At 38.3% G+C, this 14441-nt stretch overlaps 1 pseudogene across 1 annotated transcript; it reads left to right on the top strand.

Annotated features, from left to right (window-relative positions):
* Nucleotides 1-1411: 1411 nt before the first annotated feature.
* On the top strand, nt 1412-9475 carry LOC144463876 (G2/M phase-specific E3 ubiquitin-protein ligase-like; annotated as a pseudogene). Its single transcript, XR_013491870.1, has 12 exons — nt 1412-1526; nt 2579-2896; nt 4017-4102; nt 4238-4290; nt 4532-4574; nt 5756-5829; nt 6065-6166; nt 6511-6821; nt 6935-7113; nt 7369-7538; nt 8548-8762; nt 8922-9475. The product of XR_013491870.1 is annotated as a G2/M phase-specific E3 ubiquitin-protein ligase-like (transcript).
* Nucleotides 9476-14441: the final 4966 nt, after the last annotated feature.

Below are 14441 nucleotides of genomic sequence, written 5' to 3'. Positions count from 1 at the left end.
TTACTAAACACAACAACAAATCAAAAAACACAACAACAAAACAGAAAACACAACGGCAAAATAGGAAACACAACAACAAATCAAAAAACACAACAACTAATCAGAAAACACAACAACAAAACAGAAAACACAACGGCAAATCAGAATACACAACAACAAATCAGAAAACACAACGGCAAATCAGAAAACATAACAACAAATCAGAAAACACAACAACAAAACAGAAAACACAACGGCAAATCAGAAAACACAACAACAAATCAGAAAACACAACAACAAAACAGAAAACACAATGGCAAATCAGAAAACACAACAACAAATCAGAAAACACAACAACAAAACAGAAAACACAACAACAAAACAGAAAACACAACGGCAAATCAGAAAACACAACAACAAATCAGAAAACACAACAACAAAACAGAAAACACAACGGCAAATCAGAAAACACAACGGCAAATCAGAAAACACAACAACAAAACAGAAAACACAACGGCAAATCAGAAAACACAACAACAAAACAGAAAACACAACGGCATTAACCAAACCGGAAAAGGTAGGTACCCTCGGGCGACATGAATGGTCGCTGATTGGACTGATCCGTCCTTTGAACCGGAAGGACAACACCGCCAGACAAACAGAAACAAAGGAACACGCCGCGATGTATTGCCACAATTGTGGCAAAGAGTTCGAGGGAAAACCCAACTTCTGCAGTGATTGTGGGAAAAGGCTGCAAGAAGACGGTGACGATACTCACGCGCGACCTTCAAGTAAGTTGACGGATGTAACGTTAATGTAATGTTTATGTTAGGCTAACGTACTTTTGAATGGTGTAACGTTAGCTTACCAGAGCAAATTAGCTAACTTACGTCAGTTTCCAGACCTTAATCGGCAATTCCTACAGCTACAGTATACATACACATACACATTTATTACGTTTACATAATGGTCGACTTGTTAGAGGAACGGTCTGTGTTTGTGCATGTATATTAAAGACGTGATAAGGCACGTGTTGTCATCTAGGGGTGAGGGGGCAACAGGTGTTTCATGAATGCTGCTGTTTGGAATGAAAGATGTATTGATGTTACCGCTGTTGCCAGAGTATCTTTTGGTGGTCAGTAACGTTAGAGTGCACGTTATAGGCAGTGAAACTGAAGACAGATGAAGCAACTTCAGGCTTTAGTTTAGAAAATTTGCAGGCCAGAAGGAAAAGATTGTGTGTGTTGTTTCTAGATTCGTTTACTTTCTTGCTTCAGTTTGTTTGTGTCCCCAAAACTGCACCCCTATTTTGCAAAAAAATAATGTGTTGTCTTAATTTGATTCTTGTATGCTGTAAAACATTAGGCTACTGCTGTATTTATGTGTCTGTATAATGTAACATGTTTTTCCTTTGCTTCCGTGTAGAATCACAGACTATTCAAACCCCTACACTAGGGACCTTTCTGGAGTACAGAAAGAGAAAAACAGAGGAGAGGCAAAAGTTTTCATGTGGGAAAATGGAGGCAAAAAAAACAAGTAAAGTCCAGGTAAGTTGGTTATGGCTCAGAGTGAGAATGAACAATTGTTAACTAGCTGTTGACATTCTTCCATCATCTCAGTCTAAAAGTAAGCCTGATGGTAGGGTCAGTTTTGGTGACCACTATATTTTTGCCTGTACTAATGGGCTTCTGTGCCACGACCATATTACTCAGATAATGACACTGTCCTGTTTTCACTTTTGTACATATTTGCTAGTTTCTGATCATTGTATTACCAATTATCTGTATCGAAAAGTACCCTTCAAATCTGCTGTTTACTGGCTTTAAGACATGCATGATGGGCACTTAAGGTTAGGTTTGCCCATAGTGGCGGCGCGCTCAGTCGCAGCAGCTCAGGACTAACCCTCCATTCTAACCTCATAATTGCGTTGTACAATTCATTGTATAATGACAATAAAGGCTACTTAAACTTAAAACTTAAAGGTTTGGGTCATTCTGCTTTGAGTGATATTTTGAGTTAATAATTGTCCATTTTGTATCCAAGTGTGACATGTAATATAGCATTAATGATCATTTTAAGTTAAGACTTAGACAGACTTTATTTGTCATTTAGATTTACATCAAAGTGAGATTTCGATGCAATGGCTCATAGTACAGCAGGAATAGTGAGAAAGGCAGTCTATACAAAATAAAATAAATATGCATATAAAAAGAGAAGATAAATAAGATAAATATATTTCACAGGTAAATGTATTGCACAGAAAAAATCTAGTTGTGATGTGTTATTCCACGGCAGTATGGCCCAGAGGTCCTTAGTGGAGCAGTCCTGTGTAGGTGTGTGTGGGTGTGTGGGTGGGGAGGGGAAATATTATAGTGCGTTCAGCAGTCTTATGGCATGTGGGAAGAAACTGTTGTTGAGCCTGGCTGTTCTGCTCCGTAGGCTGTGGAATCTCCTTCCAGAGGCCAGCAGTGAGAACAGTCCATGATGGGGGTGGGAGGGGTCTCTGGTGATGTTTTGAACCCTGGTCAGACAGCGTTTCTTTAAACATTACCCACTAACAGTCCACTTTTTTTTTCTTTTTTTTTTTTTTTTTTTGCAGATAAATGTTGGTTTGATGACCATTGGGAAGGGTGGTGGTGTCAAGCCACAGCATGGGAAAACTCTTTGCCTTTCTACACATCCTGACATCACTGCCCTAGATCTGCTTAATCAGGCAGTGAAAAAAATGAGGGACTTCAACAAAGACCTGGATGAAGGACCTTTCCTCCTTCTTTATCCAGATGTCTGAAGTTATCTGAAGTTATTAATATCCCTGGGACACAAAGACCATTTACTCTAAAAACATACAAGGCAGAAATTGGCAGGCCATATCAGCGGATCACCATTTTTATCTGCTCAAAAAAAGACTTTGAGGAAGGTAAACTGTGTTGTTATGACCTAGTTGTGTCCAGTGCAAAGATGCCTTGACTTGCTGTACTGCTATACTGTATGTTAGTCAGTGAGGAATCTGCTATTTATTGTTTGTTTGTATCTTTATTTATTTATCAAAAATCTGGGTCCTGTTTCAGAATGGAGTCTTGAGTTTCTCTGAGTTGATCTACCTTGAAAAGGAAAAATCTTAATTTTCTATTCTGGAACAGTGGAGTAATTTGTTCAGTCAGTTTCAAAAAGGTTCTGCCTGGGGTTTTTTTTTATAATTGTTTACACACGACAAATTAAAAACAATAAATAGAAAGTGAAAATTGACATAGACGGAGCAAAATGTCAGTCATCACTTAAAGAATTATACTACACATTTTTTGCTTGACAGTTTTAACAAAACACTACACCTAGTGTTATGTAAAATGCCAAACAATCCTCTAGATTAGACTGGAAGCCTGTGTCTGTTGACTAGCTCCACAAGGACACTGAAATCCCACTAAATTCACAAATGAAAAATGTCTGAAATATGTATCAGTAATGTAATTATATTTAGCATATAATCATCACAAAAGGAATGTGAAAAGTGTTTCTGATTCAGCATAGTCATGTGGAGGTGTTGATGAAAAGGTCTAATATATTTGGTGTTTGTCAGTAGAGTTTGGAATCATTTTTGAAGAGCTTATATATATTTTGATGAAGAGCTTGCTTTTGCAAAAGATGAGATGTTTTATGGCTTTTGTTTGTGTGTGGAATTTTGACACACATGGCCTTCGTTTCACTAACTGATTTAGAAATAGTGAATAGATAAGCAACAATGGCCCATACAATCACCAAAGTAAATATTATTCTTTAATTAGCTAGTAACTTTTAAGAGGTTTTACTTCCCTTTCTGAAACAGAAAAAATGCAGACTTTCCCTCACTTTGGGATCAATAGTCAAGCTGTCTTTTGAAATAGGCCCTTGGATTTTATTAGTTACTCCCTACTGTGTTTTCAGCATTCATGTTCATATTCTGTTAACCAGCTTGGAGTTATCTAAGCATTTTCTCTAGGTGTTAGCTTCCCTTTTTAGCAATTATCATTGAGGTGAGCTTCATTTATTTTCATGTTTTGCAGTTGGAGAATTGCCAGACACATCTGACTCTGACTCTGAGATTGTGATAAAAACAACATCAAGAGAGTTTGATCTAGCTGATACACTGGTGAGTGCAATTTAAAACATATTTGGGTGATCATTTTTGTGATTAACCTGCCCTCAACCTGTGTGGGTTTTTGACATCGGCCTACCAATACTAAACAAATACTTGTATTTTAATTAAATTATGTCTTTACTACAGCCATTTGAACCTCATCACAAAAGCAGTCCTGTACACAAAGAGCCTGACAAGGTGTAAGTACTTGTGTGTGTGTGTGTGTGTGTGTGTGTGTGTGTGTACCATAGAAAATTTAGCTTTTACTGCATTTGCATACATATTTATTTGCTATCGACATAGCTTTGTAATTTGTGGTTATTGTAACATTTACTATACGTAAATGCATTGCTACTCCAATATCTAAATGTTTGTTTGGTTTTGCAATGTCACCAATATATTTTGGAGTACACTATGATTTATGCTTTTATGCCCTCTCAGGAATGGTGCTGGGGGGCTGTCACTCTCTACTGAAGTACAACAGGTAATGGAGTATTATAATAGTTACATAGAGTCCTCATTGTCCCATGACTTTAGGTATGAAACAAAACAATAGCTAAATGTTTACATAGACACCATTAATGTAAATATCATATGGTCTAATAAGATAAGAATAACTTAATTGATCCTCAGAGGGAAATTCACTTGTCTGGCAGCTCATCTACCATTCAGTGAAGAATTATAAAGTCTGAATGCTTTGGGTACAAAAGATCTTCTATATCTCTCCATCCTGCAGTGAAGAGAGAGGAGCCGTTGTCCACCATCTGTTTTTAATGTTATGATTATATTAATACCATTAGACCAAAGTCTATTGAAGTAAACTCATAATCATAGTATTGTGTTTATTGCAGTTGTGTGCTTTTAAGCTTTGCTTTTCATTCAGGGGGAATATAAAGCCACTTCAGATGGACTGTTAACTACAACCTTTTTGTGAATGTGCCTGACTTAAGAAATGGAAAGGGTATATAGAGAGTTAGATGATCGTAGATGCATCAAAAATCACTTCAGATATCCTCTTCAACCATAGAAGCACATATGAGAAAAGTTTCCTCAGTACTTTAGCATGTTGCATTTTTTCTTTCTTGTCCATTACTTAAATCATGTCATATATTTGCTTCATGCAGTTTTTTTAATTGGCAATTGTATCACATTTCACTTTAATTTACAACAATAAAAGTAAACAGGGAAATGTGAATGTGAAAGTGTGTCCACTGAACGTCATCTCCTCGCATTTAGAAGCTATTCTTAATTATGTCACCTCCTTAAAGGGATAGTTGAATATTTTGGCAAATTTGCTTATTGCATTAATCCCTATAGTCATATAAGCAGGTACAGTCCCTTTAATTATCAGTGCCTGTTGTTTTGAGAGTCCATAAGAGCATTTTGGAATTGTAGGATTGTGTATTTGATTAGTTTTGAGGGATGGAGCGACCTGTACCATCCACCTCCATTGTGTTCACTGAGCAGCGCACATCTCTGCCTCACGGCTCTCAAAACAACAGGCACTGGGAATATACCTACTCATATGACTATAGGGATTATTGCAATAGGCAAATTTGCCAAAATGTTTAACTATTCCTTTTAAGTAATCCATAGAGTTAGTTACATAATTATGTTGTCATTTGATTGAATATTTAACCTATTTCTACATTTCTTAATTTTCAGACTATACACTTGGATGAGGATCATACTTATCCAGGTACCTCCGGATGTCTTGACGTCAAGAGCTCCTGTTACAGGTGTGTTTTGTCTTATGTGTAATTATATATAGAGTGGTGGACAAAATATCAGAAACGCAACATTATTGAGGGGTAAACACATTTCTCTCCTGACAAAGATTAGATGTTGTTGAGTTTAAGCTGGAACAGTGGGTCAACCATTTGATTGGGCAAATATGTGCTAATCTACTGCGTGTTTATGCATTTATGTGTGTTTATATTTATATTGTGTGCACATAATGTCTTCATTTTGCAGAAACTACACCAATCTCTTTGCACCTATCGTCATTGATGATGATGAGGAGGATGAAGTTCTCATTCCTGAGGAAACAAATGACATGCCCTCAGAAGAATCTGAGTGAGTCATATAGACATAAGTAGAAAATTAACCAGCTCTCTATTCTGTCCAAAATTAAATTATACAAAAGTGAGAAGTCACTAAAATGAACACCAATCTGACTTTCTCTGTCTGTAACTGCTTGGATCAGGTCCAGTTGTTGAGATGTGTGTTTGAAGAGAGTCCATTGGAATTAAGCTAATAAGAATAAAACGTTGCTCATTGTTTTAGAGACTGACTCATCAGTGTCTCTCGTTTCAATGAAGTGTCAGGATATAGTTTATGAATATGGAATGAAAGACTTTTGTTTAGTAAAGTAGCCACTATGCTCTAAAGTCTAAAGTAAGTTTCTCACTTTTCTCTAGACCCACAAGTGTGCAGGCACCTGAAGTAATTGCAAATTTGGCACTTGCAATTGACCGCAAGAAAGTCAGCAGGTTCAATATATCGAGATCTGACGTATGGGATGGAGCTGTCAGAGGATTTCAACGCAGCTCATACTCCGAAAACAGCGACATCTTCGTTAAGTTTACCGACGATGCAGGGTCCTTTGAAGAAGGGTTGGACACAGGTGGGCCGAGGCGAGAATTCCTCACACTTTTAATGAATCACCTGAGAAATCGCCCCATCTTCGATGGACCTCCAGAAAGACGATATCTTGTGTACAATTCCACAGGTGGGTTTTTTGATGTCATTTTAAAATTTGAAGTTTTAAATAATTTATTTTTTTTTATCTTCCACTGATGTAGATGGTAATTATCCATAATAATTCTGTACTCTCTGTAACAGCTGTCAGGGAAGATGAGTACTTTCTTGCAGGCAAGATGATTGCTGTGTCTATCATACACGGGGGACCAGCACCACATTTCCTCTCAAAGGACCTTGTCAACCACATAATAGGGAAGCCAAGTTTCAGCGCCACTGTGGATGATGTAACAGATGAGGAGATAGGGAAAGCTCTACGTCAGGTAGAAAATTATCTTGACTCAAGGAATGAATTTACTAAGAGGACACCTGAAAATTATTTCAGTAATTGAGAGTAAGACGACACTCAAGATATGATAAGTTTTATTTATTTAAAGGGACAGATTTCCACTTATTTCAACGAGAAGTAAAAGTCATTTTATCCTTTTTTTTAATCCTAGATTTGTATTAATGAAGGAGAAGAGTAGTCAAGCATGGATATTTTTGGGTTGGTCTTACAGTAAATGTCTTTTAAATAGGTCCAGGAAGCAGAATCGGAGGAGTCTTTGCAAAATCTAATTTTGCAAAACAGCACAATGTTCCAAACAGCTGGATGCTTCCGACGTGTCAAAGCTTGTGAGAAGCATACACTCGTGGAGGAGTACCTCAGATGGTACATTATAGACCGCAACCACATTGCCATTCAACGGTAATATTATTTTTAAAGTTTTAAAATGATATTATTTAAAACTTTTTTGCCAACAATCATCAAAAAATGTAATAGTTTAGTTTTTCACTAATCCAACATTCAGTCAGTATTGCCATTTGCATATCACTGCAGCCACTGAAAAATTGTGAGACAGTGCCATCAGGTATTTATGAAATAGCAGGATTGAGGAGCATCCTTACTGGTTCAGACTGTAAAAGTGCAATCTTCAGTTGCTATCTCCTCTTTTTGTCCCCTTCAGGGAAATGTTTTAATGTACTGAACAATACTAGCCTAATTTTAGGTTCCATCACTTTTATGATCCACAAAGTAAATATGAGTATGTAAATCATGAAGTACAGTCTGACACTGAGTAAACTTTGTTAAAGACAAATATTTAACTTTTACATACGCATGTCCACTGGATTCAATTGAAAGTTCTATCTTATGTACCTTTTGACATGGCAAACCATATCTGAGCTCCACTGGTTTATTTCTGTTCATTATACACAATTACCCAGAGTAACCAGCTGGTACTACTGACACTAATCAGCTGTTTGAAACCAAAAACTCGTTTTCTCATAAGGGTTCAGTAATTAGCAGCTCAGGTTATGCTCCATTTGACCCTCAAATACCATCCGGCTTGTTTGTCTATTTTTCCTTGGTGTACTTAGTGCTCAAAGAAATTATTGTGCTTTGTTTAGCACACTTCTGTTTCTTGCAGTGTGAAAGCAAGATTTTTAGGGGAGAAGTCCAAATCATGATGATCTCTCCTTTTTTGACATCACTATTAATTTCTGTGCACTATGAAATGTTTTCTGTATGCTCCTATATAAACAATCTACCTATGGCATACATATATATACAATCAGAATTTATGTCAAAATATATTAAATTAAAAATCTGGTCTGTAAGTATATTTGCATACATTGTTGCTATATGTTTGGTAGTTTTTTTTCTGTCAGACCTGATAAACCACACCTATGTCTTACACAATAATTGTCCTTGATAGATTCAAAGATGGACTGGCAAGTCTGCAGTTTTTGACTGCACTGCAGCAGCATTCTGGTGTGCTGGCTCCTGTCCTATACCATTCTTCCAAGGCCCTGACTGCTGCAGAAATGGAAAGCATGTTCAGCCCAGACCTCAGCCCAAGAGGAAGCAACAGGCGGCAGAAGGAGGTCAAAATAATTGGATTTTGGGCTGATTTTCTTCTCGGTTGTGAAGGTTTGTCAAGGCTGTTTTGTTAGATATATATAAATTGTGTAGTGTAGTTTCTTAGTAATCTTAGTTTCTTTAATGAAATATAAGAGTAATGATTCACTTTATGTTTTTAGATAATGCAGAGTCAAACAATGCACTACAATGTTGACTTTCTCTTTTTAGAAAAAGTGACGGCTGTGTCCCTTGAGGATGTGCTGATGTTTGCCACTGGTTTAGCAGCACTTCCACCAGCAGGAATAGCACCCCCTCCAAGCATTGAGTTTTTAACTGATTCACCTTTTCCAATGGCAAGCACATGTGCAAACACATTGAAGCTACCGCCCTTGGATTCCTACAGTGTCTTTAAGACAAACATGGAGTTTGGGATCCAGAATGCTCCAGGATTTGGATGTTTTTAGATGTCAAAGGGACATGCATAAAAGTGATTCTGTTCACCTGTGTGAGGGCTTGTATATATTTGAATCTGTGCAGTTAGCTACTTACAGATCTTACCCATAAATGCAATAAGAGCTGTGGCCTGATTTGGGCTCTCTTTTATTTATTTTTTTTGTCTTTTTTTTTTTTCTCAACAACTTTCTGGTCAGAATAATGCCCAAGTACAAGGTCACGTTTGCTTGTTTGCATCAGTTACTGCCTATTGTTAAAAGGCAATTTGGGACTTGTTTTGCATTAAAGTGATTGTTCACCCATGTGAGGGCTTCTATACATTGTTTCAGTCTGTGCAGTTAGCTACTTGCAGATCTTACCCACAAATATTTCAGAGCTGTGTCCTGATTTTCTTTTATTATTTTGCTGTTTCCTGTTTTTTACAGCTCAATATATATATATATTTAAAAAAAAAAAACGTAAAATCAGAACAAATGTTTTTTGCAAGTAATTGATGTTTACATAAACACTGAATCAGAAAATGAATAAAATTTAAGTTTAATATGTCTCCACTTCAGTCCCAGAGTTCAAGATGCTAAACCTGAAAATTCAAAAGAACCACATTTGAGACTTTTGGGATCATATCCTGTAATTTATCCCTTGAAGCAATTTGTAAATGTCAGATCACATTTGTGAATGGGAAGTGTTTTCCAAAACTCAGGCATGTATAGTCCACCAATCATCGGGAAAATATTGTCTTAAGTCCATGTTAATGTGGGATACATAAGAAAGGTAAAAACGGGTTCCAATAGTCCATGTCTATGGCTGTTGTAGTCCATTTCGTTCCACAGCCTGTTGTAGGTATTCCTCAATGTCTGCATCACCACATAAATCAATCACTTGTCTTGCCTCAGAAAACACATCCAGTTCCCTGTCTTCAACAACAAATCCACAGTCCCTTGAACCAAATATGCAAAATTAGATGATACAATGATATAAAGGACAAGGTTTGAAATGGTCATTGTTAGATTTGTTTGCTTGTTGATATACAGAAATTTATAAACAATGGTAGAGACAGATAGCTTCTAAATTCAAGAATGGATTATACCAACATGTACAATTGTCCAAATATATTCCAGTTTAGGCTATACCATAACACCTTGCATTTTTTGTAATGTATGATAATTACTACCAGTGAGGCAAGAGATACAGTTCATTCGGAATCCCTCCTGGACATGATGCAAGTCTGCTTGGTCGAATCCGGTGCTTGTTCCAAAGGTCCATACATTCATCCAGGTCTTGCTGCAGAACATTACTGAAGCTAAATCTCAGTAAGCACTGGTGTTCATGGCTGCCAATGAAGAGTCCAGAGTCTCTCAGGTCTCCAAACAAGTCCATCCAAAACTGAGACCTGGGGATACATTAGATGCAAAGTGGCTTATTTCACACGAGAGGACAAAATTAATAACCACAAGTCACGTTTAGAATGCACTGGTGGATACATCTTAACAAAAGCATCACAGAGAAATCAGAATGTAAACCAATATGATTATCACAATAGTAATCAACTGCTGATGTGATTCAATATCTTTGGGAAAGAATAATTCCTATGGATTCCTATGTTCATTATTATCACTTAGTGCTGAAGTGGTCTGCTTTAGAGTTTAACAGTTGAAGAACACTAATAATAATCACAATGACAAACAAGGAAGGGGATTTTAATAATCAGCACTGATTAGTTTAACAGAGACAGAGGTGATCACTATATAGCTTCCACTGTACTTTTAATCCAAACAGATGTACCAACCTCCCTCTTCTGAAAAAAGACCACCATGATTCGATGTGCTGATTCCCTGTTGATGAGCCGTAACTGTGGCTAGACGAGCCGGCATAGTAGTCCGTATGCACATGGCGGAGGGTACATTGTATTGCTGCCATAGTCCCATTTTCTGTTCCGAGGTCAGTTCTTAATCTCATTGGAACCACACCAACATTCTTGGCACAGTTAATATAATTGTGAGCGATGACAGATGGATTATTGTTTGTTGGTCCACAAACAAGCCACATTATTTTTCTTGAGAAGCCATCTATACATCCTGAGAGGGCCAGGCCAAATGGTTTCAGTTTATCATATCCGTCTACATGCCATATGTAGTTTGGACCTATGGAGTGATACGTACGTCTTGTAAACCTCCTGCGTGTTCTCAAAGCCGTCCCTCGTGGATTCAGTTGTTTCAATAACCTCATTACTACATCACGTTTAACGTGAAGCCTGTGTTTTTGTTGCCAAAAACTTGCCACATAGTCCGATAACCGAAGAGTTGCCCTGGTCCTTCCAGCTCAGTCAGAACTGCACGCCTCACCTCAGGGAGTGGGGAATAGTTGAGTCTTCTATACAGCCCTGCTTCTTTTAAACGTGTCTTCAGCGTACGCAGACTCATGTTTATGTTGTGAATTGTCGACAGCATATCCAGTATCACATCATATCCATGCCCTGCGTCAAAATATCCTTTAATAGCAGCGCGTACGTTGTCACTGGCGGCGCTCATATTTTGAAAACATGTAAACCATGTCCTTCCGGTTCAAGGGACGGACCAGTCCAATCAGCGACGATTCATGTAGCCCGAGGGTACCTACCTTTTCCGGTTTGGTTAATGTCGTTGTCGTTTCTGTTTTGTTGTTGTGATTAGTAATTTGTTGTTGTGTTTTTTGATTTGTTGTTGTGTTTTCTGTTTTGTTGTTGTGATTAGTAATTTGTTGTTGTGTTTTTTGATTTGTTGTTGTGTTTTCTGTTTTGTTGTTGTGTTTAGTAATGTGTTGTTGTGTTTTCTGTTTTGTTGTTGTGTTTTCTGTTTTGTTGTTGTGTTTAGTAATTTGTTGTTGTGTTTTCTGTTTTGTTGTTGTGTTTTGTGTTTTGTTGTTGTGTTTTTTGATTTGTTGTTGTGTTTAGTAATTTGTTGTTGTGGTTTTTGATTTGTTGTTGTGTTTTCTGTTTTGTTGTGTTTAGTAATTTGTCGTTGTGTTTTCTGTTTTGTTGTGTTAAGTAATTTGCTGTTGTGTTTTTTGACTTGTTGTTGTGTTTTCTGTTTTGCTGTTGTGTTTAGTAATTTGTTGTTGTGTTTTCTGTTTTGTTGTTGTGTTTAGTAATTTGTCGTTGTGTTTTTTGATTTGTTGTTGTGTTTTCTGATTTGTTGTTGTGATTTGCACTTCAGGGCCACCGTAAGTTTGCCATCACATATTAGGTTATAACAAAGCTACCAATAGTTCTGCCAGTACTAGATAACTAATGCTACTTACCTAGGGTGACCATATTTTGATTTCCAAAAAAGAGGACACTCGGCCCGGCCACAAGATAGCCTACTTAAATGATACCCGCAGTTTACTCAAAGATGCCTTATAATTTTAATATATTTAAAGTTTATATATACTGTATGGATAGAAAATTCAGTTATATTAAAAAATAATATCTCTCAAAGACAGAAATTCAGATAGGCCCCTATAGACAGGGGACATATACACACACTAGAGTGTGGCTACCCGATCCGAGCCCGACAGGCCCCGACGGTAGGCCTACCTGACAGGTCGGGCTGCGTTCGGTCAAAAATGTATAAATTGTATTTGGGCTCGGGTCGGATTCGGTCAGCTTTCAGTGAAAATGTAGTGTAAAAATAAATAAAATCCTATTGTCTGTCCTGTTTATTGCTTGGAGACTGTTATTTATGTGACAACACCTAAACAGAACACACACACACGCATTGGCTGTTTGTTTCTACCTCTCCCCTCGCTGGAAGCCTCGGACCTCCCGCCACCCGCCTCTGCCTTGATTAAACGCTGAAAATAAAATAAAAGAGGGAGACAGGTTTTTCCTATTTTACCTTATTTTGTTTTATTTCTCCCTCTCCTCTTGCTGGAAGCCTTGGACCTCCCGCCTTCCGCTCCCGTCTCAAAAACGGAGGTCTCCCTCTCCGCGGAGCACCCACGGCACACGCCCGGCTTGTTAAATAGCCTGTAACCATAACAACTGTGTGACACAAACTCAGCGCTTTAGTCATTAAATAATGTCGGGCTCGGTTTGGTTTCGGACATAACAAAACAGAATGACTGTCGGGTTCGGATAAAAATATGCACTCTAACACACACACACACACACACACAAAACCAGACATTATCATCAATTTATAAACACCCCCTGGATGCCCCGGACAGGACGGGAAAAGTGGACATGTCCAGGCAAAAGAGGACATTTGGTCAGCCTATAGCCTTATACTTCCCATAACAGAAACTAATGCACAAATATCAGCTTGTATCAGACATATCTTGCTATGCGTGTTATAACTCCACATTACGGTGTATTGACGTCCGCAGGGGAGAGAGGGAGAGAGAGAGATACGAAGATTTCCTGATAATTTTTTGTATGATAGGTGTTTGTGTGGGAACTGCCAGCCCATGTCCTCAGCTGTGGAGAGTATGTGCTGCAGGAAGGTGGATGCCTTCTGGGCTCTGGTGGACGCACATACCCCCGTGCGGGGCCCGAGCCTCAAACACGGAGGCCTCCAGCCCACCCGCCCCAGCACATACCCCCAAGGCTCGGGTCTCCCTCTCCGTGGAGAGCCTCGGGGTATGTGCGAGGGCCGGCGGGCTCCGCCAAGAACATAATCCTCCTGTCCAAAATGAGCGTTGCACACAACCGCGTTTTTGGTCACAGATGAAGCTGAGAAATTGCGCCTCTTCACCTGCACAAAACGCACCCAGACACAAAAACTAACTCCACTCCTTTTTCTGTCCGGAAAACAGTGGACTCAATGTCCTGACAGACTCGAGTTTGTGCAACCTGCATAAACACAATAATTCGGCATCACAAATGGTAAAATGCACCGAAAAAATACTAACCGCTCAGACTCACTACGACCTACTACTGTGCACTGGACAGAGGCAGCGTCAAGGACGCAGAGTCCGTCTCGTGACGTAGTATCAGGCGATGTTGAAAAAAAAAGAAGAGGAGAGAAGAGAGAAGAGTTTTTAGAAGAGGAGCTAAAAAGAGCCACTTGTTCCTCTGAATTCTTGCCCTTATGTCATGTAAACCATAAAAAATTCTGAATTAACTTCTCATATGGTAATTTTCAGACAAGGTTATGTATGTATTTTTTTTTTTAATTTAACCTGCAAGTTGCACTTTAAAAAGGATGCAATGGCAGTTCATAATGGAAGTAATAACGTGTTTGGACTAAATGTTTCGCTGGCTTTAGATGGTCTAGACCTTTGGGAGTGTGTGAGAACTGTGTAAGCAGGGTTTCAGTCTGGATAATATCAATCTGT

The sequence above is a fragment of the Epinephelus lanceolatus genome, chromosome 7 (genome assembly GCF_041903045.1).
Source record: "Epinephelus lanceolatus isolate andai-2023 chromosome 7, ASM4190304v1, whole genome shotgun sequence".
Lineage (NCBI taxonomy): Eukaryota > Metazoa > Chordata > Actinopteri > Perciformes > Serranidae > Epinephelus > Epinephelus lanceolatus.
This window is presented reverse-complemented; position numbering and strand designations above follow the sequence as displayed.